The sequence below is a fragment of the Coffea arabica genome, chromosome 5e, assembly GCF_036785885.1.
Source record: "Coffea arabica cultivar ET-39 chromosome 5e, Coffea Arabica ET-39 HiFi, whole genome shotgun sequence".
Lineage (NCBI taxonomy): Eukaryota > Viridiplantae > Streptophyta > Magnoliopsida > Gentianales > Rubiaceae > Coffea > Coffea arabica.
The window spans coordinates 32,368,530-32,395,728 of NC_092318.1; the positions used below are offsets into that span (position 1 = coordinate 32,368,530).

A 27,199-nucleotide genomic window follows, 5' to 3' on the forward strand; every position below is an offset into this window, starting at 1 on the left:
TTTTTTAGTGTTTTTTTTTCTCATGTGACGGAGGCTAGGCCTATGGATTCCTCTTTTATGTCATTTTATTTTCTTTATTAATAAAACTTGGTTTGACATCCCACTCTTAGATAAACAATCTAAAATTTTGTAAAAGCTTTACAACCTTACAACTCGATGAAGGTAATTCGATATGTATTGAAGTATGGGCAAATTTTGACAAAGAGCAAAAAAAAAAAAAAAAAAGGATGATTAAAGAATTGTCAAATTAAATTTTTCTTTAAGTTTTATTTCGGCTGTGATTTACAATGGTAATAATTTTTACAATTTCTTTCATCTGTTTATCCGGATAAATATGTCTTTTCACCAGAGACAGTTAAGCAAATATTGTGCAACTTCTGGGACATTTGTCTTCTTGTAACCAAATCATGCATTCCTCACAGTAACTTCTTTCCATTTAGCTGGCACTTGATGATTTATCTAGTTGGTACTAATGAATCACTTCTGATATTTATCCCCTATTGATGTTAGCTCATGATATTTGTGGATAATCTGTAAAGATGCTGCAAATGACATGTGGTTGTAACTAGAGAAAGGTGGGCGGCAAAGATTCAAAGAGGCAGGTCGGCACGGGCCCCGCCCTTCCCAAGTTCTAGAAATCTATATTCTTCTTTCAAAAAGTTAAAAATTTTCAATACTATCCTTTATAAATTAAAAATTTTGCCACCGCAAAAATTTGTAGATATTCTTATGTGATGTGCTGAATTTTAGACACGTCAAAATTCATCCTCTCAAGATAAAGTTTGTGGTCCACCTATGCGGTGAATTGCCCCGTAACAAAGAAACAAACGAGAAAAATATTCCTTCGCATTAATACCTGCACTACTAAAATAAGAGTGAACAAGACAAAGGACTATTATCATACTCTGCTTTTCTTTTTCCTTTTTTCTTATTTTTTTTTCCTCTAAAAGGGCAATAGACCAATAGCTTTTTTTTTTTTTAATAGGAAAAGGGATAGACAATAAATAAAGTTTAAGTGTTTACAAGCCGGACAAGAATAGATCCTACAATCAGCATTCAAAAGACTATTTAAGGGCACGGGGGTACAAAACAAATTCTTCGCAAGCTTCGTGCTCAATTTTACCAAATGGTCCGCGCAGTTGTTAGCTTTACGAAAAACATGGCTAACGATACAAAGTTTGGAAGCTCTCCATAATGATCCTGAAATCAGAAAGAAGAGGGGAGGCATAGAAGAGGGGAACCTCTCCATGGGCCAATAGCTGTAACTTTAGTTTTGCACTCATTCCCCTGGTCAATAACCAGCAAGTCCAATCATTGTTCCCCCACTGCCCCAGGATCAGGATGAGACTGCCCATTTGCTTTTGGGCTTGGACCTGTCTCAAATCATCTTGGTACAGGTACAGAGCAGCGTCAACAACAATGTCCTAAACAGGAAAAAAGAAAAAAAAAAAAGAAATGAAGGAAAAAAGATATTTGCATACAGACACGCATATATTATATAATATATATGAGCGCGTGGGGTGTGTGTTGTCTCTCTCTAATGCCGCACTATTAGGAGCCATGGTCTCTGGGCAAACGTGGATGTTCGTTTTCAGTGGGTAATTTTGCAAAACTACTTGGTTGCATAGATTCTTTCCAATCATCTCGTAGAATTTTGCTTAGGCTGGAGTGGCAAAATTAAACTTACCGCTTCCTTAATTTTCAATCAAGCTCCAGCAAATCAATGACGAATTTGACATACAAAGCAAAAAAGGTAAAATATCCGATAATTGCACAAAAAGTGTGCAAGGGAAGTTGAAATATTTACCATGGATGTGATGACAAAATAATTACAACATCAAAACAAATGCCTCACATTTCAATCTTTAATTTAGTACATAGCTCATATTAGCTATTCATACTAAGTAGTTTTATGGTACTACTTCTAGAATGTTACTTTTTTTTAATATATATCTTTACCACTATTTAACATTCTAAACTCCTCGTTTATTCATTCTTATCTCTTATATACTAAATCTAGAGTTATTTATTTCTGTGGAGCCTTGTTAATGATGTAGTCTTGAAGTTATCAGTTACAAGACCAAATGATTCATCTTTATCTAGTTTGCTAAATGTGTACTTATTCCAACAATTCATCTCAATTTTATTGCCTAATTTATTGCTTTGCTATTGACTTTACTTAGTGGAAATCAATTACAAAATGGACTATTACTTTTCATCTACTCACGTGAAAATCACCACCCACTACTAATTAATTTAATTTGCAGTCTTGAAAGGGAATTTACAACTAGCAAAGTAAAATTAGCCTCCAAATTTCAACAAATTTTAAATTTATATGCTAAGAATTTAAAATAAAAAAAATGTGAGGTGTCACAGCATATGTTAATTTATTTATTCTTTTTGTGTGAGACAAAGATTACAATGTAGAATTATGATGTTTAGCCATCTCACCAAATGTACATATTATTAATGAGTTTTATCTTTGGTGTAAGAAAGCTTCAAGGTGGATTACTAACTTCTTTGGTTTCTAAGAATATATATTTCTTAGGAAACAGTCAGTCTATCTTTTTGCAAGATATCACTTTGATGCTATAATGAAGCTGTCTCTAAGTCTGTAAACTTTGTAACTGCTTTTAAACATTTTTACATCAAATGTTTGTAACATTTCTGAAAAATGTGATGATATGCATTAAACGGGCAGAAAGCTTGATTTATATAAAGGAGAATGAAAAACATATTGGTAATTTGCACAAAGATTTAATGTAATGGTACGTAAACTTGATTAACTGTGGTCTTATTCATATTTGTAAGGCTAAAGATGACTATTAATACAAAGTACGCACAACTACCATATTAACTGTTAGAATAATTAAACCAAACTATTTAGAAGTTTAGTAGTTTTAGAATTGGATTTATTATTTGGTAATTATATTGGAATTAGCATCAATGTTAGTTTAGAAAATAGAGTTGAGCCAAGTTTTATACAATTAGAATCGATTGCATGATTATGTTTCTCTATTTAAGGACTTGAAGTCCGATGCTTCTAATAGAGGAAAAATGGTGTTAATAGTATAATAGTCTTTAATTCTTTCAGTACCTTCCTTCTCACTTCTGTGATTAATCAACTAATAGTTTTGCTCTTATACTCTCCTTCTTGTTTCTTGATTATTAGAATTGCAATGTTGAAATAACTTCCGTTATGTGATTTTGTGTTACCAAGTGATATTAGATCTCTTGATTCAAGAGTTTGATTTGGAGTGTTTATGGTGCTTGGAGTTTGTGATAGAGTTAGGACTGTTAATGGAGTTGAGCCAACCCGAACTCAACTTGTTTAACTCGAGAAAAAGCCCGATAAGTTCAACCATTTAATGAGTCGGTCTGAGTTTGGACCTAAAAATTATGCTCGAATTGAATATAAGCCAAGCTCAAGCCTCATTGGGCTCAAACTCAATATAGGCCCAGCCCTTTAATTATCTCTTATATATAATAATATATATAATATTTATATTTTGATATTATATATAATTATATATCCAAAAATATTATTACTAAATACTAAATATATACAAATTACAAAACACAAAAATATATCTTAAAACATCTCTACTAACTTTCTTGAGAGCCCATATTGGTAATGCATAATTGAAGTTCTAAGTTTTCTTATTGATTGAGTAGATTTTTGTATTTACATAATATTTATTGATTTCTTTTTGGCCTAGAATTTCTAGCAGAAACAAAAATTATCAAGCATGTTTGAATTCAAGTTACCAGGCTATGAAGAAATTCCACCCTCTGAAGATGTATTGACTTATGACCACATGTTTTATTACCATTGTCCATGTACTTTAAATGAATTAAATATAAATATTGTTGAAAAATTCTCGGTTTATGTACTTTTTAAGAACTATTACTTGTTCATATTTAGTTTTAATGTTGTAGTCCTGTGAATGTTAAATTAGTTTTACAACTTCATAGTTATAGTAATTATATTAAGAAAATTGAGGAATAAGAAGTGAGATTGAGCTAAACCCGAATAAGGTTCAAAATCTGAATATTTTGTGAGTTGAGTATAATCTTCATATTTATTAACTCGAATCTCATGGCTCGAAACCCAAAAGTGTTACAAATTAAATGAGTTAAACCTGAATTTATGAAAGTCTAGCTTATATGGCCCAATTGAAAGGCCTAGGTAGAGTACTTGTATATTGAAGAATTAGACCAAGAGAAATTGGTCTTCGGGTACTCGTTCGTTGATTAAGGGAAAAATTGACCCTAATTGGATAGAAATCTTGTGAGGACTCGAAAATCTATTATTTTTAAATCCCTAATTTTGGCTTAATTAATTATTTATTTGGATTTTTGCCACGAATAATATTTTCTAGCCTTATTAGACCTAAGTACGTGGTATTATAGCTTCGTTATATTTTTAAAGTGTCTCGTTTCAAAAATTATTTTCTTAGAAGCTTGTTTAGTGAAAAAGTGAAAACGCGTTTGGAAAATTTAACCAATTGGGAGTACAATAAGCTCGGAAATTTGGAGACATGTACAATGGTCCTAAAATAGGTAATTTTAGGTTTAAGTACTCAAGTGATGGTTAGTGGTACGATCGTTACAAGAATTTCTTGAAGGTTTCACTTTAGTGCGCCTAAATTAGAAATACGCGTTTTCACGCGCGCGCTTAATTGAGGGACTTTAGACCATTATTTTGGGACAATTAAGAGTGAATAATATTTATATGAATATAAGTGCATTAGAGGTTTAGTGCACTAGTGAAATAAACTCGAAAGGAATCGAGCCCGAATCGCGCGCGTACGCGCACTAGTGAGGGTTGACTTTTGCACGATTATGGGCCACACAAACGAAGCTTCTCTTGGAAGCCAAATTAGATCAACACTCTCTCTCTCCTCTCCAAAGATAGCCGGCCAGCCTCTCTCTCCCTCAACCTCCAAGTTTCAAAATTTCTTCTCACAAAAACCTCACCAATCTTCATCCAAATTCTACCAAATTTCATACACACTTAGATCTACTCTTGGACACCACTTTGAATTGCAAAAAGGAGCTAAAACTCACGGTTTTTCTAGAGCATAGGGGACTGAAAATCACTGCCTTGGTCATCAACTAGAGTAGGTAATGATCCGACACTTTAATCTTGGTTTATGGAGGTTTATTAACACCTTTAAGCTCTTGTATTCATATGGGTGGTTGTTATTATTGGAAAATTTGGAAGTTGGGCTCTATGAACTCCCACCCTTTGTCTTGATGGCTGATGTGATGATTGATGATGAATTTAATGTTGGTTTAGTGCTCAAAATGGTAGATTAATGGTGTATTAGTAGTATGAACTTCAAGAAATGCATGAGAGAAAAAGTTCCAATTCTGCCCCTGCTTTGAACGTATCTATTTCTGCGGAATTTTGGGGTTCTAATGACTTATATATGATGTTTATATGTTGTATAGATGGTGTAAAAAATTTCATTGAAAAATATTGAGGTTTGGTGGGTCAAATGAATCGATTTCACAAAGCTAGTAAATCTGGAACTGTTTCCGTAATGCTCTGACCAGTTTTCGTGTTTCAGCCATAACTTTGTGCTCCGACGTCGAAATCGAGTGCCATCAGCGGCATTTGAAACTAGACATTCCAACTTTCCAATGGTATAAAATGCACGTTCTGGTTCCATGTATGTGAGCCGAACCAACCATTTAAAGTCGGCTGTTCTGTTTCTCTGTTTTACTGGAACGAAATGCTGAGGCTGCAACTTGTGGCTCGAATTCGAGCTAGTTGTGTGCCAAATTTCAAAATGATTTCTTCTGTGAAATTATAGCTCTATGAATTTGTTTTCCAACTCCATAAACCATGCCCAATTCCGAGTTAATTTGAGTGATTTGTGATCAAAATACGGAACCTGCCCTGCTCTTGAAAACCCTGACTTTTGGACAGATTTGATGCAAGACTTGGTATAGACTTGCTAACTGAATATTTTGGTGCTAAACACTTACCAAATATACCATGAATATTCCTTAGGCTTTTCCTATGCTAATGAGCCATGTTTGAGGAATTTTTCCTTGACCAAATGTTTGAAATGGAAAACAAAAGGTTCAAGGCAGTTTTGTCTTAGTATTTTCGAAATTTTGGTTGTTTGAGTGACTACCTTCCCGAAGGTATTTTTCCATGAAATTTGATAGGGAGATACTCTTTATATAGGAGTATTATACTGCCAAATTTTGTACCAATCCAAGTCCATTTCGATACCTAACTAAAGTACCAAAGTTGGAAGCTCAAATCTGGAAATTTGTTCACCAGTTTTGAATTTTTCCCTAACTTTGAGCTACCGTATCTCGGTGCTCGAAACTCCGATTCTTGATCAACTTTTTCTGTTAAAAACATTACTTGCAACTCTAATTGAGTTGTAGATTTCAGAGGCTAGCTCACAACGTGTGAATTTTTCCGAATTTCCAAAGTTAGCGAAAAACCAACCCCAACACAACCTTAAGTACCCTGAAACAGTAACTTTGAGCCCATTTTTGAATGTCTTCCATTTAGAATCATGGAAAAGTGTCTTCTAAGAACTTTTAGTACTTTCAAAGAGGTTTCCAACGGTACCATGTTTTACAATTTTTGACAAGTAGAATGTGAGATACGATTTTTCAAAATATCGTATCAAAACCGAAAATTTTCCGAATTCCAAAGGAAGGGAGTTTTCAAGCACTCCTTATTCCTTCGATATTACTTGAACATTTTATACTTGATTTCCCGAAATGAAAACTCGATCGCTCTTGTACTTTAAGAAACTCTAATTGAATCTCGATTTATGAGTAATTGAGGTTCGTTTTCATGAAATTTTCCTAGATTGTACTAACATACAATCTTCCTTGATAATTGGGGCACGTGAATGATAATACATTATATTTTGCTCAGGTGCACTCGAGGACCTTCAAGAGGATCCTACAGTGAACACTTGAACTTCCAGAAAATATTTCTTCTTGATTTGCTCGGTGAGTGTCAAGTGTATGGCTACTTGAACTCTATGGGTTTGATTCATACTTGGCTTACCTGATTACATGCTTAGCCTACTTGGTTTTGAAAAATGGAGTCGAGTGTGTACTTTATCGCACTCGTTCTCATTTAAAACAAATGACTCATGCTTAACATGTTTTGCCTGATTTACATGACCTGAAATACATGCTTAAACCTGTCGAATGCTTTATTACATGACATGGTATGCTATGACTGCATACGTCGTTGGAGTGAATCTCCTCGATACTTACATGATACATGGGGGACGCCCAAACTCATAGGCCGACCTTGGAACTCGAGCCGGCATGGGCTTGGTCGGGAACCTTGGTGAGCCATGAGAATCACATGATAAGCTTGATCTATTTGAGAGATCTTGCTTGGCATACTCGTGGAGTATAGCCTTATAAATGTCGTGCGGGCCCGAAGTGGTGTAGGGTGGACGGATGAGAAGTAAGTGGTGATCTACGGTTTGAAAATATCAACCCGGTTGACAGAGAGTCATCGCGGGAAGATATACGAATGAACTGGCAACGCAAGTGGAACTTAGCTCCTGAGAGCTACCATATCTTTGAATTGCTTCTGTTTACATTTTGTTGGCATTATTAATTACTTGCAAGTTATCACTTGAACTGTTACTTGGGCTTGTTACCTGAACTATGTGCCTGCATGTGTGTTCTTGGCCTCACGAGCGTTTTTGCTCACCCCGTTAGATTTGTTTTCCTTAACAGGATTGAACTCGGAGATGTATTGGAGAACCCTCCTGATGTACTTTTGTTTAGGGTTTCTATTATGTTTTGGCTATGCCTTGGTTTTGGATTGTACTTTTGGATTTGAAATGTAACTTTTGGGGCGTGATGTATATTTGGGATTTAAGATGTACTTTGAACACCCGATATGCGGGTTGGATAATGGATGACGATTGTTATGCTTGAACGCTTCCGCATTTACTGTATTTAAGTTATTTACTTGTGTTGTGTAGACTGGTAATAAGCTTGAATGGAATTGCATGAGTCCTGGTGAGAGTTGGGCAAGCGTCCCGCGGATACCCTTTGGTTCGCCTTAGGGAGAAGTGGGGGCGTCACAAATCTAGACTTTGTCGTGATGTTGTTGGTATTGGCAGTGATAAGAAAATCATGTCAAATAATTGTATTGTGCAGAGATCAGAGAAAAAGACCTACCCAATTATTGATTGTGATTGTTCCCACAATGAAGTTTGATCAAGGCTGAAGTCAGGGAAGCCAAGAAATTCAAGTTGGGAAGAAAAAATATTTGTGAAGGTATGTAAATCATTTTGAGTTGCCATGCATAGAGATTTTCTCAATGATGGAAAATGTAAAATTTTGCACACATTGAGTATGTATGAAGAAAATTTTGAATGGTTAAGAGTAATGCAAAAATATCTTAAAAAGTGTGGTTTGGGTGAATTTCTTGAAATAAGTTTATGCTCTAGTTCTTCAAAAGAAACTAAGAAAAGGAAGGCCAAATTGTTTTTCAATATAATGTGAAAATCAATGGTTGAAGAGTTTTACAAGAGGCTTATTGTTTACTCTCAATCACTTCAGTAGTTTTGGTCAGATTTCTTCTATATTTTGATACAATATGAATATGAGTCTAATCATAAATCAAAAATTAGTTTCACTTGGAAAGTTAATTTGAAAGAAGACGTGTTTATTGATGGTGGAGAAAGTACATGTGAAAATTTTAATATAGTTGAAGATTTTGATTTGCATACATTATTTGAAGTGATTGATGAAGAGAATTTGTCAATGAAAGTTTTGACTTGAATGAAGATGTGCATGAAAACATCCATAGAGTGGATGGATTTATTGAAAAATTTTGTGGTGAAAATTGTTGGCAAAAAGAAAGACATAATTTATTAGTTGAAAAATGTGTGAATTTTGGCTCTAATCATGAATGGGTCAATAAGGAGGAATTTTTTTTATCAAAGAGAATTAGTAGCAAAATTGTATGCAGATAGTCCACTTTCATGCATAAATATGAAGATGGGTACCAATTATAAATTGAAGTTGCATGTCAACCATATTGTTGCATACATTGGAGATAATAACATCAAAAGTTTAGTTTAAGGAAGGCAATATTGGGATAATTAAGCCAAACTATTTAAAAGTTTAGTAGTCTTAGAATGGGATTTATTATTTTGGTAACTATATTGGAATCAGTATCAAAGTTAATTTTAGAAAATAGAGTTGAGTTATGTTTTGGCATTGCAGTTAGAATAGGTTTTGTAGTTTTGCTCCTATATTCTCCTTACTTCTTATTTCTTGATCATCATAATTGCAAAGTTGAAATAACCTCCTCGATATGATTTTTTGTGCTAGAATTAACACATATATGTGTAGTAGTGGCAATTGAACTTTAGAGCCATGTTTTTCAATTCATTTTTATTTTATTTATTTATTTATTATTATTATTATTATTATTATTATTATTATTATTTTGCTGTTTGGGTAAGTATGGTTTGCAATCTTTTGTAGGGTTAAAGTTCAATTACATAAGAACTTGATGTATTGAATTTGTATTCAGGTAGATCTTGGGAATGCTTATGTTAAACTAACTAGTTATGGATGTTTATATTTATGGTTGAAATTAATTGCTATATTTAATTGTATTAGTTGCTTTGATCTTTAGTACTTTTGTGGTTTTATGGCTGTATTATAAGGCAGATCAATGTTATATTATGGTTTCAGAGTTTGACGACATCCCTCCCACACTCCAAACTACCCTACGATACTACTTAGGGATGGCAGTGGGTTAATTACCTTAAAAAATACATCTTACCAAATCCTAACCCTCTTATTTAAGACTTTTACCAAACCCTATCAGGTAACAGTACTAGTTTTCATTCCTATTATCAAACCCTCTTGCTAGCGAGTTCAGATTACCTATTAGGTATTCTTTACCCCCCTATCTGAATAGTTTAAGAAAAGAGAATCAGCTTTTATCAAACTAAAATCAATATGCATATCATGTTAAATCAACATATTACTTTGAGTCTTAAATTTGGATAGAGCCATAGAACCCGAGTGAGAAAATCTAACATTTTATGAAGGGTTGAATTAACATTATTTTATTTTTAATCACAATTGTCTCTATTTGAAACACTTGATTAAATTATGTCTCTGGATTTTAGCAATTTCAGCAAATGTCCGCAAAAAAAGATTCAAACAACTGTTTGTGTGTGTGTGTATGTGTATTTATATACTCGATTTAGGTGCATAATATATAACTCTTTAGCTCTTGCTCCTTCAGGCACAACCAAAGCCAACTATGGAGTTTATTAAAATATAATTTTTATTTTGTCAGCGAGTTTATTTCCATGTAAGTGTGTGTGTATATGTATATGTATATAGAGTATTGGGTTTTTAAAATTCTCTTATCTAATCCTTTCGGATTTTCCATCGATAACCCTTCAGTAATACCAAATCCTAACGGATTTAACCCCACAGTCATCTAATCGAATTAACTATCAGGTTGGGTAACTAGAAGTTTCGAGTTTTACCCTAACTATTGGCATTCGTAACGTTGTCTATGATTTTTTGTTTTTTAATTTCCTTTATTATGTAACACTGATAACAACTTTACTAATTATTCTTTTTGAATTATTAGACAAAAATGTACAGTGAAATCAAGTTTAAAAATACTTTGATCTTTTGAATTTGTTTCTCCATTTCTGATTCCATATTCAACCTAAACCTATAGGTATTACTTGTTCATAAACAACATGCAATGTAGTACATAAAACATAAAAATCAAGTAAATTAATGTTCCAATTTCATACTTTTATTACAACCAATTAAATTTATGTCATGTCATACAATATTTATATTTACATTTAAATAGGCTAGGATGAGGGACTAGATTGAGGCATTATCCGCCGTTCTCTTGGCCCTATCTAAAGTGGCAGAGAAAAACTTCTTTGCTTTCGCCTAAGAAATCTATATCAATATGTATTAGAGGCAGCTTTTTCATGAGAAGCCTCCACAAGTCTCAAAAATCTAAATCTCTTTTTCCTACAATTTAGATTTATTGTAATTTAGTAATCCTTATCCCTTCTCACTTTCCAATTTACGTGACCCACTCATCAATAAAATCACAACTCTAAAATTTAACTATTCAAATCCCTTTTTCCTGCAATTTCAAATTTATTTTAATTTAGTAATCCAACCTTAAGCTAACCAAAACCAACCTTCTGCTAAGCTACAGAATGTTAAGCTGGCCATTAAGTGTTGGTCCAAGGAGTCATTTGCGGACATCTTAAAGGCTATTAGGTATGCTGAGAGGTTGGTTTTGGAGGTTGAAATTTCATATGACAATGATCCTACAGAACAGTCTCTGTTGAGCTTGCAGTCAGCCCACTCAAAGCTCCGACATACATTCACATTGGAAGAAGGTTTTTGGAAGTAGAAGGCAAGCGTGAAGTGGTTTAGGGATGGTGACAGGAATTCGAAGCACTTCCATACAGTGGTGGCCTAGAAGAGATGCAAGGCTATTATTCATCACATTTGAAAAGTCGATGGCAATTGGGCAGAGTCGAAACCACAGATCTGTAATGAAGCGGTTTCCTTCTTTGAAGAGTTATTCACGGCAGAGCCTTGTCTGCTTTCGTGGGACTTGTTGAATGTTATTCCAAAACTTGTGACTAAACAAGATAACTCAAGGTTGACGGAGATCCTATCGTTAAAAGAATTAAAAGTTGTTGTCTTTTCCATGGATGAGGAGAGTGCGGCGGGTCTCGATGGTTTCACAAGAAAATTTTTTACTTTTGCATGGGAAGTGGTAGCCGAGGATGTGCTTCGAGCAATATCTAGTTTTTTCTGTGGGACGGAGTTGCCGAAAAGTATTACCGCGATGTCAATTGTCTTGATCCCAAAAGTGCAATACCCTCAAGATTTTACACAATATCGCCCTATTAGCTTGTGCAATTTCATTAATAAAGTCATCATTTGGCTATGATTCTTCCTCGTATTATTTCTCTGCAACAGAGTGGTTTTGTTAAGGGAAGGTAGATTTCTGATAATTTCCTACTGGCCCAGGAGTTGCTAACTAGTATAAAGAATGCCAATCAGCGAGGCAATGTGGTGGTGGAATTGGATATCATAAAGGTGTATGACAGAGTGTCGTGGGGTTTTTGACTTCCAGTCCTGCATCGTTTTGGGTTTAATGAGGTTTGAATTGATATGATTTAATGGTTAATTTCTAATGTGTGGTTCTCAGTGCTTATAAATGGTTCACCGCAAGGGTTTTTTAAATCCACACGGGGGTTGAGACAAGAGGATCCAATTTCACCAACTTATCTAGATCTTTGAATGGGGTGGTCATGCAGAGGCATTTTAATCCCTTTAAAGTACCTGATGGTTGTCTAGCTATTACACATTTAGCCTATGCAAATGATGTGATCATCTTTTATAGTGGCTTGAAGTCGTCTCTACAAATAGTGATGAGTGTCTTGAGGGATTATTGTGCAGTTTCGGGTCAGAAGGTTAATCACCAAAAGAGCTGCTATCTGGTGAGCCCTAGTTCACCCCTTCCACAGAAAATTTTGATATTACAGGTGACTGGGTTTCAACAAAAGTCCTTTCCAATTAAATACTTTGGGTGCCCATTATATATTGGCAGAATGAAAAAGGTATACTTTGCAGAAATTTGCAGTGCCGTGGCCAGTAGGATTTTATCGTGGTCGCTCGGGGGTAGAATTGTTCTAATTAAAAGCACATTTTCTTCAATTTCGATCCACATATTAGTAGCTGCCTCAGCTCCTCTGGGGGTACTACGGGAGCTAGAAAACTTAATTGTAGCATTGTTATGGGGACGTCGGAATTTGGTGCCAAGTTTTATTGGATGAAATGGCTTGACCTTTGTAGGCCTTGCAATGAGAGGGGATTAGGTTTTCAGAGCCTTAAGGATGTTGTCAATGCCTTTTTGTTGAAGCTTTGGCGGATATTTAGGAGAAAACGCTCTCTTTGGGTAGAGTTCATGTCTTTAAAATATTGTGGAGGGATGCATCCTTGCCTAGCAGAGGAGGGCTCGGTATGTTCTTATACTTGGCGAAGGATGCGGTCAGTGCAGAATCTAGCGGAGGAATACATTGGCTGGATTATTCACGAGGGTTTGATTATTGACTTTTGGCATGATAATTGGATGGGCTCAGGAGCATTGTGCCAGCTGGTGGAGATTTTTCATGAACATAGTGTGGCTAATTTTGTAGAGGAGAGTGAGTGGAATAGCCGAATGCTATGTCAGTTTTTGGAACCAGAGGTTGTTGTGCAAGTAATTGGCATTGTGCCACCTGCTATACATGGGGACGATAGGATGGTGTGGACATTGATTCTTAGTGGTGAGTTTTTGGTCTCCTTTGCTTACTCCATTGTTAGGCAGGCCTTGAATTCTTCTTGGTTGGCTGCAAGTACGTGGCATAAGGCCCTCCCGATCAAGATATCCTTTTTCATGCTTAGATTACTACTTTGTAAGTTTCCGTTTGCGGAACAGTTGAGAAATTTTGGAGTTCAGGGACCCTCTAGGTGTGTTTGTTACCAAGAGTCTCAAGAAGAGTATTTGAATCATGTATCCTGCACAGGTGAAGTTGCACGGCAAGTGTTGAAGGCTTTTGAGGTTCAGGCTGGAGAATTATCCTCAATTAGCACTATTCGACATATGGTGCTATTTTGGTGGATTTGACCCTCAAAAAATTCATACTTAGCATTTGTTTATCGAGTTCTCCCTTTGCTGATTTGTTGGGAGTTGTGGAGGGCAAGGAATGGTGTGGTCTTTGAAGGGCGAAGTTTGGGATGGAATAGGATTGCTGGTTGGATTCTCACCCATGTGCAAGAGCTTTTTCAGGAGCATTTTCCAGCATTGTCGTGCTCTTCTATCTCTTGGGAGGGCTTTCATTGTTTTTTGGCTGGTCAGCCAAGGGTTATCTTGATAAGACCGGTCAAGTGGATTGCTTCCATAGTGGGGTACTAGTTGAATACCGATGGCTGCTCTAGAGGGAACCTGGGGATGAGTGGAGGAGGGGGATTGGTATGTGATTGTAATGGGCATTTCATGTTTGGATATTCTTGCTTCTTTGGCTCATTGACAAGCTTACATCTAGAACTCAAGGCGATGGTGTTTAGAGTCCAACAGTGTCTCTCTCAGGGCTTCTTGGATTTGCATATTGAGTCGGATTCTCTTGTTCTAGTTCAGATGATTTAGGGTACTTGCACTTGCCCATGGTGGCTGCAGAGGGAATTGCAGGAGCTTCTTCGATTTTGAAATCATTTTCAAGGTATCTCTCATTGCTTTAGGGAGGTGAATAGGCTAGCTGATAGGTTAGCAAATCATGGTGTTGCGTCGCAGTATGAATGTTTATTTCATAGCTTTGCCGAGCTGCTAGGTTTGGTTCGAGGTGAAGTTCGACTTGATCTATTGGGACTCCCAAGCTTTCGGAGGATAGTTCGCTAGGTTTCTCTTGTTTCTTGAATTTGAATGTATTTGAGATGGGCCTGAATAGATAAATTGGGGCTGGCATCCCACCCATGTGTACGAGGTTTGCCGTTAAAAAAAATTAATTCAGTAATCCTTATTCCTTCTGACTTTTCAATATACATGACCCATTAACCTACAAAATCACAATCCCAAAATCACATCTGACAATTACCACGACTGATAATAACTAACTGATCATTTAAGGAACTACTACTAAGCAAAAATCACATACCCAAAATTTTAGAAGTCCATTTGAATTACAATTCCCACATTTCTACATATCTTACTCTCATAATCATTCACAAAGCTGATGACCCCTAAATCATTTTATTTTCATTTGTCGTCCACACAAACCAAATACAGTGACAAAAAAAATAAGAATATGTATCATACTCTCACCATGGACGAATCCCACCTACAAGCATTTCAACAGCATCTCAATTTCAAACTTGCAAGATTTCAAAGGTAAAAATAATTGATCATAAAATGGAGTCTATGTGAGGACTCGAAAATTTTCTTATTTTTATAGAATATACTGGAATATTTAAATGATTATTCACTCATTTTCTCCGAATTATTTATTTCGACCATTTTAAATCCATTTATATGGAACGACGCCTCTTTATATGTTTAAAGCGTTTTGTTGAAAAATTAGCTTTTCGAAAGTTTGTTTAGTCCGGAACGACGGGTGCACGTTTTTCTAGGCTATACTTGAATCGGGAGTGTATTAATATTGGAGAATTAAGAACGATCAATAATAGATTAAGAAAGGTTAATTGAAGAATTAATACTCAATTCACGTGAGGACTCGTAAAATTATTATTTTTTAAACCCCTAATTTTGGCTCAATTAATTATCTATTTGGATTTTTGCCCCGAATATTATTTTCTATCCTTATTAGACCTAAATATATGGAATTATAGCTTCATTATATTTTTAAAGTGACTTGTTTCAAAAATTAATTTTTTGGAAACTCGTTTAGTGAAAATAGTAAATACGCGACTGGAATAAATAATCGATTCGAGAATACAATTAGCTTGGAAAAATTGGAGACTTGTGCATTAATCTCAAAATAGGTATTTTTATATTTAAGTGTTCAAAGGTTAGTTAGTTATATTGCCGTTATAGGAATTTCTTAGAAATTTCATTATCTCGCGCTTAAATTGGAAATACGCGTTTTACGCACGCGAGTAATTGAGGAACCTTAGGCCATTATTTTGGGACTATTAAGAATGAATAATAATAATATGAATGCAAGTGTATTAGAGGTTTAGTGCACTAGTGAAATAAACTCGCGAGGAATCGAGCCGAAACGCACGTGGATGTGCACTAAGTTAGTGGACAGCTTAAGTGCAATTGAGCCACACGTATAAGCTTACCATTAGAAGCTCATATCATCTGCATTTCATTCCTCTCCTACGCACAAACAGCCGAGCAGCCAAGGGAAAGCTAAACCAGAAAATTCCTCCACCCTCTCTCCTCAATTCCTTGCTCAATTTCCTCCAAATTTCACATGCAACTCTCAAATCATTTGGTGATCAAGATCAGCTAGGAATAGAGCTAACTCACACGGTTTTTCTCCAGCTCAAAGTGACAAAAAATCTCTGTCTTGGCTCTCTAAGAAAGTAAGTAATGATCCACTACTTAATTCTTGGTTTATGGAAGCTAAATTACACTCACGAGCTCTTGAATTCTCATGGGCAGCATTAAATTGTTAAGAAATTGGTGAGTGGGCTCTATGAAATCCCACAATGACTTGGATGATCTGATTAGCTAGGATTGGATGCTGATTGTGTTGATTAAGTGCTAATTTAGTAGAGTTAAGTGGCAAAAATGAAAAGGAAATCAAATGAGGAGCTGCATGTGATGTTGCCGATTCTGCCCTGCTAATTTCATGCATTTTAGTGTATTTTATTGAATTCCAATTGACTTGATTCTGATGAAAACATGAAATATAGGTTATGTTTAAAGTTTCCTCAAAATTTTACGTGATTTGGGTGAGTGCATGTTGAGTTTTAGAATCTGCCAAAACTGGGAAATGATTCCCGTCACTACTAGACAGCCAGTTTGTTTCGGCTATAATTTATCGCTCCGATATCGGAATCGAGTGCCGTTTGCGGCACTGGAAACTAGACATTCCCAGCTTTCATTTGGTATAAAATTCAACCCCTGATTCCACCCGAGTACCCCGTACCAACCGTTTAAAAATGACAGTCCTGTTTCTCTGTTTTCCTGGAATGAAGTTCAGAAGTTACAACTTGAGGCTCGAATTTGAGCTAGTTATGTGCTGAATTTCAGAATGATTTCTTCTGTGAAATTATAGCTTTATAAATGTATTTTCCAAAGCCACCAACCATGCTCAATTCCGAGTTGAATTGAATGATTTATGATCAAAATACGAAACCTGCTCTGTCTTTGAAAACCGTTAATCTTGGGCAGAATTAATGTTAGACTTGGTATGGACTTGCCAATTGAGTTTTTGGAGTTAAAACACCTACCAAATGTACCATGAATGTTCCTTAGGCTTTTCCTATACAAATGAATCATGTTTTGAAGGATTTTTCCTTGGCCAAATGGTTGGAATGGAAAACAAAAAGCTCAAGACAGTTTTGCCTTAGGATTTTCGAAACTTTGGTTGTTTGGTTGACCACCATTCCGAAGTTATTTCTCCATGAAATTTAGACAACCCTTATATGGTAGTATTATACTGCTAATTATGGTGTTATTCCGAGGCCGTTTCATGGCTCAAATAAATTACCAAAGTTCATGACTTGAGTTTGAAAAACCTATGTTTCACAAGGAAATTTTGGTAACTTCGAGTTGCCATATCTTAGTACTCAAAACTCCGTTTCTCATTCCGCTTGTTTTGCTGTAAATTTGGATTGCGACTCTAAAAGAGTTCCAAATTTCAAAAGCTAGTTCCAATCAAGTGAATTTTGCCGAATTTTCAAAGTTGGCCAAAAACCAACCTAAATCTGCCTTAGGAACCAAAACAGAGACTTTGAGCTTGTTTTTGAATGTTTTTCATTTGGAATCTTAGAAAAGTGTATTCTAGGAACTTTTAGTACCTTGGAAGAGGTTTCCAACGGTACCAAGTTTTCCAATTTTTGACTTGTAAAACGTGAGATACGATTTTCCTAATGTATCATATCAAAACTGAAATTTTCCGAATTTCAAGGAAATGGAGTTTTCAAGTACTCCTTATTCCTTCGATATTACCTGAATGATTTACACTCGATTTCCAAGATGAAACTAAATTTCTCTTGTATTTTGAAACCCCACTAGAGAGTCTCGATTTAGGATAATTTAGGCTCGTTTCACTAGACTTTCTAAGATTGTACTATGGTACGATCTTCTTTAATAGTAGGGGTTTGTGAATGATAGTCCATTATTATTTGCTCAGGCGCACACGAGAACCTTCAAGAGGATCCTACAGTGAACGCCTAAAGCTCCGAGGGATATTTCTTCCTCATTACTTGTATTGGTGAGTGCCAAGTGCATGTTCACTTGCACTTCGCTTGAGATTTGTTGCCTACATGAACTCTACTTGAACCTATTGTTACTTGAACTGTACTTGTTGGGAAAAGCGTGTACTTTACAGCACTTTATCTCCTTTACCTGGATCAATACATGACCTGCTACATGAATTACATGAAATTGATGGATTTTACATGTACATGACCTAAAGTCGAGTGCAGAGAAATCTCATCGACTAAAACTTGATTTGTTTCTGAAAACCTAACTTGTGGGGACGCCTAAAACCCAATGGTTATACCTCGTAATCTCGCAGCCAATCGTGAGGTCTTGATCGGGAGAACTTGGTAAATCTTGGGACCTGAAGCTTGATCTTTTGAGATCTTGCTAGGCATACTGGTATAGTATCGCCTTTACATGCCTGTTGGTTACGGATCCGAGGGGGTGAAATGATGGATGGAGGGAAGTAAGTGGAGAACTACGGATTGGAAATACCAACCCGGTTGACGGAGAGTCATCGCGGGAAGGTATACGAATAACCCTGGCAATGCAAGTGGAACTTAGCTCCTGAGAGCTACCATATCCTTGAATTGTTTCTGTTTACATTTCATTTGATTTGGCAATTACTTGTACTTTATTATTTGACCTGTTAATTAGGCTTGTTGTTTGGACTATGTGATTGCATGTGTGTTCTTGGCCTCACGAGCGTTTTGCTCACCCCGTAGATTTGTTTTCCTTAACAGGATTTGGCATGGAATGGTACTTGGAGGAACTCTTTTGATATACTTCTGGCTTAGGGTTTTAATATATTTTGGGTTAGACCTCTTATTGGTTGTACTTCGGAAACCTACTATATGGTTTGAATATTTGATGTACCCGGTTGTAGTATATTTTGGGTATTGATGTACTTTTTGAAAATTTAATGTAATGATTGGATAAGCGTTATGTATATTGTTAAGTTTGGAAGTTTTCCGCACTTTCTTACTTATCTAGTGTTATTGAATGATTTTGCTTTAAGCTCGAATGGATACTGCTTGAGTCCTGGCGAGAGCTGGGCAGACGTCCCGCAGATACCCTCTGGTTCGCCTTAGGGGGAAGTGGGGGCATCACAGTTGGTATCAGAGCATAGGCTCTAGATCTTGTAGTGTATCCTAGGCTTAAAGTTTAGGATGCCTGATTGTGGGATTAATTTGAATATTATGTGAACTAGAGGATCTATTGTATCCTACGGGTTAACGAAATTGGTTACTTGAGGGTTTCTTACTTGGGACTTGTAGAAACAAAAATTGAGGAATTAGGTGATGTTATATTGAAGGAAAATACGGGATGAGAGATTAGTAGTGAAAGATTGGACGAATTTGAATTATTATTATACTTGTAAGTGTGGAAAGAAGGTGAGGCAATTATTAGTGCTGGCTAAAGAGGATAAGAGACCGAGATTTGATGGTCAAACTCAATGTATCGTGATTGTGAACCCAGATAAAAGAGTTTCAAAGGAATAAAATGCATTTTCTTGCTCATTTACCTCCTAGAGAATTTATGCTTTGAAATTCTAAAGGAAAAATGGGGATGTACTAGTTTTATTTTCAAACGATGATTGGAAATAATATATATATGCTTTAAGTATGTGTAATTCTTCGATTTTGGTAAATATGTGAATTTTACTTGAATTTCAATTTAAAAATTTGTGAATAACTGATGAGTTTGTTGAAATTTTGTATGTGATGGGCTGATACAAGGTTAAAATTTTCTAAACTAGATTTTCCCCCTTGATTGTATACTGGTGTATTCTCACACTTGAATTCGTCTATGCTTTACAAAAAAAAAAATAATAATAATAATAAAAATATCTTGAGTTTTCGGAAGAACGGCGAACTTATGTTTTTATAATGAAAATCTTGAACTTGATAAGATTTTTGTTACTTTAAATACTCTTCTTATGTTTTAAAATTCTTGGTTTTCAAGAAGGGTGAGCCTATCTTTAGGTGTATGAATTGAGGGAACTTTGAGATATAGAGTAACCGCATTCAAGAACACGCAGTTAGTGTGAATTGACTTGGTTTCCATTTGACACGTAAGTTAGCAAGTTGTACTTATTTCTTGGGTTTGAACTTGGAGCTTGAGGCTTTAACTATAAAACCCTAAGACTGGTTATTCTTGGAGATGATGGTGCTCTGGTTGGTGGTTTGCTTATTAAAGATTTTGAATTTCGAATGGATAACCTTTGGTTTCCGCTTGTGTTATGGTTTGATTGGATCTAATTTCGTAAAGGCATGTGATCTGATTGGAATTAGTGATATTCGGACCCTTTGGTTTAATTAAGGACTTAGGAAGGGTGGTGCACGCCGTGAGACCTTTTGTATTCCGCTTGCATATACTTCTACATTTTGTGACCCTTAATTGCCTATATACAGTATTTGATATATTGGGCTTGTTTTGTGACTTCTTAACTCGTACTATAACCTCCGATACATGTAAAGAATCATGTCTTGATTCTAAATATTTTTGCAACTTGTATATGCATTAAGTTCTTTTATGATTAATTATTCCTTTTCTTGCGCTTATAGACTCCTATTAAGTATGGTAGCAGGAATAGGAAAAAGGGGTCGTGGCCGAGGGCTTAGACAACCTTGTACTCGTGAGAAAAATTGATGGATAGTCTTATATAATTTAATGAGATCCTAGTACTGAATATGAATCGAGAATAAACCAGAAGATTAGATCTACCAGTGTATAATGGATTAACCTAGTTAGGAACTTAGTGAGATTTTCCTGTATGAAATTTTAATAGCTGCTTTATACGTATATTATGATTGGTCCTGTGGCCATGTTTCAACTTTTGTGAAAGTTTGAACTCCAAAAGTATTTCATGGGTTTGGTGAGATGACTTGAACTCATTACCAATTTGTTCTACTTGAACAAAAGCGCTTTCAATTTTACTTGACTAATACTATACCCAGATTCACTTGTTTTACTTTTCACAAAATTTATATATATATGTATACACATTTTGAACTCGTTTGAGACTCAAAATCAGATAGAGTTCAAGTTCGAATCTTTTTTAGGAACATGAATGCCTATTTGTTATGAATCAGATATTAGAAATGATCGGGTTTTATGTACCAGTAGAGTTAACTCTTGGTTGGATAAAAGGGCGGTAAAGGTATTGGATCATAGGTTATGCGAATATGAACCTACATGTTTACCTATCTTTCTTAAAGGTATTTTCTAAAATATACGCCTTACTCGAACATAGATTTAACTCGAAACTTTGAGGAAAAGTGTTGGAACACCCTCCATGTATATGTTATGATTATTATGTATATGTTTTAAAAATCATGCATTAAGTTGCATGATTAATATTCTTAAATCTATTTGAGAGATTTTAAATATGTATTGATGATTGTGGTTAAACATTATTTGAAATCTCTTACTAAGAAAATTTAGTTTTGGGTCGTGAAGAAAATTTGTATCTTTAACTCTAATTTTGAAAATTTTGAATCACATTTTACCACAGATACATTCAAAATACATCAAAAGTCTTGACCTTATCTTGTAAGTCATGATTGGTTTGATTTAGACAAAATTTTGAGGAAAGGGATTTTGGTCCTGCTAGTGCGTAACAGTTTTTTTTTGTTAGGGTTTGGAACTTGTTTCATATGGCGTGTAATTTATGGTTTCACTACACACGTGAGTAAGACCTTAGAATGGAAGTACATATCATTATATCAAGAGGTATTACTTTAGTCGTGTATGTGAATTTTCTTAAGTATCATTCGAGGAGAGGGAAGAGTAAATATACCTGGATGACTTAGATGCGTGAGAATTTACAGGTTGTGGATAGTTGAGCTTCAAATTCTGATTTGCTACTTATTTAGATGCTTGAGCTGTTGATAGGCTAACAGTCAGGATTAAGAAAATGGATGAATGAAAAGTTTGGAAGAGATGCGTATAGAAATAGAAGTTCTTCACAAGAAGTTGGAATTCCAAACTAAATTGGCTGAATTCTGGGAAGAAAAAAAAAAAAAAAGTCGAGAGCTTAGGATTGAAGATGGGATCCAATGTTTGATCGCCAATTTGAGATATTAAAAGTTGTGAGATTTGGGTGAGTGAAAGGAAATATTTGATGGCTTGAATGAGCCTAACGATTAAGGACCGGATGTTATATTTGGAATGGACGCTTGAGGCTATATATACATAGATTATTGAGATTTGAACGATGAGACTATTAAGAACAAATACTCCATAGCCTCACATAAACGAGAATTATAATTAAGGGTCAGGAGCAGCGAATAAGGGATTTAAAGTAGAGTTACTACCAACCGGGAATCCTAGAAACTGATGTGCTTAAAACCACTTTCAATTCAAGATGGGGATGCTTGAATTTTCAGTTATGCCAATTGGGTTGACTAGTGTATTAGTAGCAATTATTGTATTAATGCATTAAGGTTTTAAATCGTCATAGAATTAATCTGTGATGGCATTTATTGATGATGTATTGATATACCCTAAAGTTTGAGAAGATCATGAAAAAATACCTGATGGTAGTTTTACAAACCCCGAGAGAACGCTAACTTTTGTTAAGTTCAATAAATGTGAATTCGATGGGAAGAAATAGCCTTTCTAAGTTATATAATATCTAAGGAAGAAATTGTTGTTAACTCAGTTTAAGTGGAAGCTGTTTAAGAGGAAATAACTAGAAAATCCTACCGAAATTTGGAGTTCTTAGAGGTAGTCGAATATTACCTTGGTTTGATCAGGGACTTCTAAGGATACGAGACTTGGCAAGTTATTTGAGATTCTAAATGTGAGGAAGAATTTGAAGGTGAAAATCGTTTAATCAGTGCACTTGAGTTGGCTTTACCGAGCGGATGAGGTGATTTTGTGATTTATACAGATAGTTCAAAGGATGGTTTAGAATGTATATTAATAATATATGATGAGGTGATTGTATATGCCTTCTGAAAGTTAAAATCTCCCGGAAGAAAGTAATCAACTCATGATTTGGAGTGAGTTGGAAAACGTAAGTCAATGATTGATCCGATAGGCTTAACCATGTAGGGAATGATATTGTTCTAAGCATGAATTTCGAGGACGAAATTCCTTTCAAGGAGGGGAGGATGTGAGGACTCGAAAATTTTCTTATTTTTATAGAATATACTGGAATATTTAAATGATTATTCACTCATTTTCTCCGAATTATTTATTTCGACCATTTTAAATCCATTTATATGGAACGACGCCTCTTTATATGTTTAAAGCGTTTTGTTGAAAAATTAGCTTTTCGAAAGTTTGTTTAGTCCGGAACGACGGGTGCACGTTTTTCTAGGCTATACTTGAATCGGGAGTGTATTAATATTGGAGAATTAAGAACGATCAATAATAGATTAAAAAAGGTTAATTGAAGAATTAATACTCAATTCACGTGAGGACTCGTAAAATTATTATTTTTTAAACCCCTAATTTTGGCTCAATTAATTATCTATTTGGATTTTTGCCCCGAATATTATTTTCTATCCTTATTAGACCTAAATATATGGAATTATAGCTTCATTATATTTTTAAAGTGACTTGTTTCAAAAATTAATTTTTTGGAAACTCGTTTAGTGAAAATAGTAAATACGCGACTGGAATAAATAATCGATTCGAGAATACAATTAGCTTGGAAAAATTGGAGACTTGTGCATTAATCTCAAAATAGGTATTTTTATATTTAAGTGTTCAAAGGTTAGTTAGTTATATTGCCGTTATAGGAATTTCTTAGAAATTTCATTATCTCGCGCTTAAATTGGAAATACGCGTTTTACGCACGCGAGTAATTGAGGAACCTTAGGCCATTATTTTGGGACTATTAAGAATGAATAATAATAATATGAATGCAAGTGTATTAGAGGTTTAGTGCACTAGTGAAATAAACTCGCGAGGAATCGAGCCGAAACGCACGTGGATGTGCACTAAGTTAGTGGACAGCTTAAGTGCAATTGAGCCACACGTATAAGCTTACCATTAGAAGCTCATATCATCTGCATTTCATTCCTCTCCTACGCACAAACAGCCGAGCAGCCAAGGGAAAGCTAAACCAGAAAATTCCTCCACCCTCTCTCCTCAATTCCTTGCTCAATTTCCTCCAAATTTCACATGCAACTCTCAAATCATTTGGTGATCAAGATCAGCTAGGAATAGAGCTAACTCACACGGTTTTTCTCCAGCTCAAAGTGACAAAAAATCTCTGTCTTGGCTCTCTAAGAAAGTAAGTAATGATCCACTACTTAATTCTTGGTTTATGGAAGCTAAATTACACTCACGAGCTCTTGAATTCTCATGGGCAGCATTAAATTGTTGAGAAATTGGTGAGTGGGCTCTATGAAATCCCACAATGACTTGGATGATCTGATTAGCTAGGATTGGATGCTGATTGTGTTGATTAAGTGCTAATTTAGTAGAGTTAAGTGGCAAAAATGAAAAGGAAATCAAATGAGGAGCTGCATGTGATGTTGCCGATTCTGCCCTGCTAATTTCATGCATTTTAGTGTATTTTATTGAATTCCAATTGACTTGATTCTGATGAAAACATGAAATATAGGTTATGTTTAAAGTTTTCTCAAAATTTTACGTGATTTGGGTGAGTGCATGTTGAGTTTTAGAATCTGCCAAAACTGGGAAATGATTCCCGTCACTACTAGACAGCCAGTTTGTTTCGGCTATAATTTATCGCTCCGATATCGGAATCGAGTGCCGTTTGCGGCACTGGAAACTAGACATTCCCAGCTTTCATTTGGTATAAAATTCAACCCCTGATTCCACCCGAGTACCCCGTACCAACCGTTTAAAAATGACAGTCCTGTTTCTCTGTTTTCCTGGAATGAAGTTCAGAAGTTACAACTTGAGGCTCGAATTTGAGCTAGTTATGTGCTGAATTTCAGAATGATTTCTTCTGTGAAATTATAGCTTTATAAATGTATTTTCCAAAGCCACCAACCATGCTCAATTCCGAGTTGAATTGAATGATTTATGATCAAAATACGAAACCTGCTCTGTCTTTGAAAACCGTTAATCTTGGGCAGAATTAATGTTAGACTTGGTATGGACTTGCCAATTGAGTTTTTGGAGTTAAAACACCTACCAAATGTACCATGAATGTTCCTTAGGCTTTTCCTATACAAATGAATCATGTTTTGAAGGATTTTTCCTTGGCCAAATGGTTGGAATGGAAAACAAAAAGCTCAAGACAGTTTTGCCTTAGGATTTTCGAAACTTTGGTTGTTTGGTTGACCACCATTCCGAAGTTATTTCTCCATGAAATTTAGACAACCCTTATATGGTAGTATTATACTGCTAATTATGGTGTTATTCCGAGGCCGTTTCATGGCTCAAATAAATTACCAAAGTTCATGACTTGAGTTTGAAAAACCTATGTTTCACAAGGAAATTTTGGTAACTTCGAGTTGCCATATCTTAGTACTCAAAACTCCGTTTCTCATTCCGCTTGTTTTGCTGTAAATTTGGATTGCGACTCTAAAAGAGTTCCAAATTTCAAAAGCTAGTTCCAATCAAGTGAATTTTGCCGAATTTTCAAAGTTGGCCAAAAACCAACCTAAATCTGCCTTAGGAACCAAAACAGAGACTTTGAGCTTGTTTTTGAATGTTTTTCATTTGGAATCTTAGAAAAGTGTATTCTAGGAACTTTTAGTACCTTGGAAGAGGTTTCCAACGGTACCAAGTTTTCCAATTTTTGACTTGTAAAACGTGAGATACGATTTTCCTAATGTATCATATCAAAACTGAAATTTTCCGAATTTCAAGGAAATGGAGTTTTCAAGTACTCCTTATTCCTTCGATATTACCTGAATGATTTACACTCGATTTCCAAGATGAAACTAAATTTCTCTTGTATTTTGAAACCCCACTAGAGAGTCTCGATTTAGGATAATTTAGGCTCGTTTCACTAGACTTTCTAAGATTGTACTATGGTACGATCTTCTTTAATAGTAGGGGTTTGTGAATGATAGTCCATTATTATTTGCTCAGGCGCACACGAGAACCTTCAAGAGGATCCTACAGTGAACGCCTAAAGCTCCGAGGGACATTTCTTCCTCATTACTTGTATTGGTGAGTGCCAAGTGCATGTTCACTTGCACTTCGCTTGAGATTTGTTGCCTACATGAACTCTACTTGAACCTATTGTTACTTGAACTGTACTTGTTGGGAAAAGCGTGTACTTTACAGCACTTTATCTCCTTTACCTGGATCAATACATGACCTGCTACATGAATTACATGAAATTGATGGATTTTACATGTACATGACCTAAAGTCGAGTGCAGAGAAATCTCATCGACTAAAACTTGATTTGTTTCTGAAAACCTGACTTGTGGGGACGCCTAAAACCCAATGGTTATACCTCGTAATCTCGCAGCCAATCGTGAGGTCTTGATCGGGAGAACTTGGTAAATCTTGGGACCTGAAGCTTGATCTTTTGAGATCTTGCTAGGCATACTGGTATAGTATCGCCTTTACATGCCTGTTGGTTACGGATCCGAGGGGGTGAAATGATGGATGGAGGGAAGTAAGTGGAGAACTACGGATTGGAAATACCAACCCGGTTGACGGAGAGTCATCGCGGGAAGGTATACGAATAACCCTGGCAATGCAAGTGGAACTTAGCTCCTGAGAGCTACCATATCCTTGAATTGTTTCTGTTTACATTTCATTTGATTTGGCAATTACTTGTACTTTATTATTTGACCTGTTAATTAGGCTTGTTGTTTGGACTATGTGATTGCATGTGTGTTCTTGGCCTCACGAGCGTTTTGCTCACCCCGTAGATTTGTTTTCCTTAACAGGATTTGGCATGGAATGGTACTTGGAGGAACTCTTTTGATATACTTCTGGCTTAGGGTTTTAATATATTTTGGGTTAGACCTCTTATTGGTTGTACTTCGGAAACCTACTATATGGTTTGAATATTTGATGTACCCGGTTGTAGTATATTTTGGGTATTGATGTACTTTTTGAAAATTTAATGTAATGATTGGATAAGCGTTATGTATATTGTTAAGTTTGGAAGTTTTCCGCACTTTTTTACTTATCTAGTGTTATTGAATGATTTTGCTTTAAGCTCGAATGGATACTGCTTGAGTCCTGGCGAGAGTTGGGCAGACGTCCCGCAGATACCCTCTGGTTCGCCTTTGGGAGAAGTGGGGGCGTCACAGTCTATACCCCA

The 27,199-nt window shown here is 35.6% G+C and overlaps 2 long non-coding RNA genes across 2 annotated transcripts; both read left to right on the forward strand.

Annotated features, from left to right (window-relative positions):
* Positions 1 to 15,897: 15,897 nt before the first annotated feature.
* On the forward strand, positions 15,898 to 18,947 carry LOC140006248 (uncharacterized). Its single transcript, XR_011813883.1, has 2 exons — positions 15,898 to 16,128; positions 18,721 to 18,947. It is a non-coding gene; the product is annotated as an uncharacterized lncRNA (long non-coding RNA).
* Positions 18,948 to 23,996: 5,049 nt separating this feature from the next.
* On the forward strand, positions 23,997 to 27,046 carry LOC140006249 (uncharacterized). Its single transcript, XR_011813884.1, has 2 exons — positions 23,997 to 24,227; positions 26,820 to 27,046. It is a non-coding gene; the product is annotated as an uncharacterized lncRNA (long non-coding RNA).
* The last annotated feature ends 153 nt before the right edge of the window (positions 27,047 to 27,199 follow it).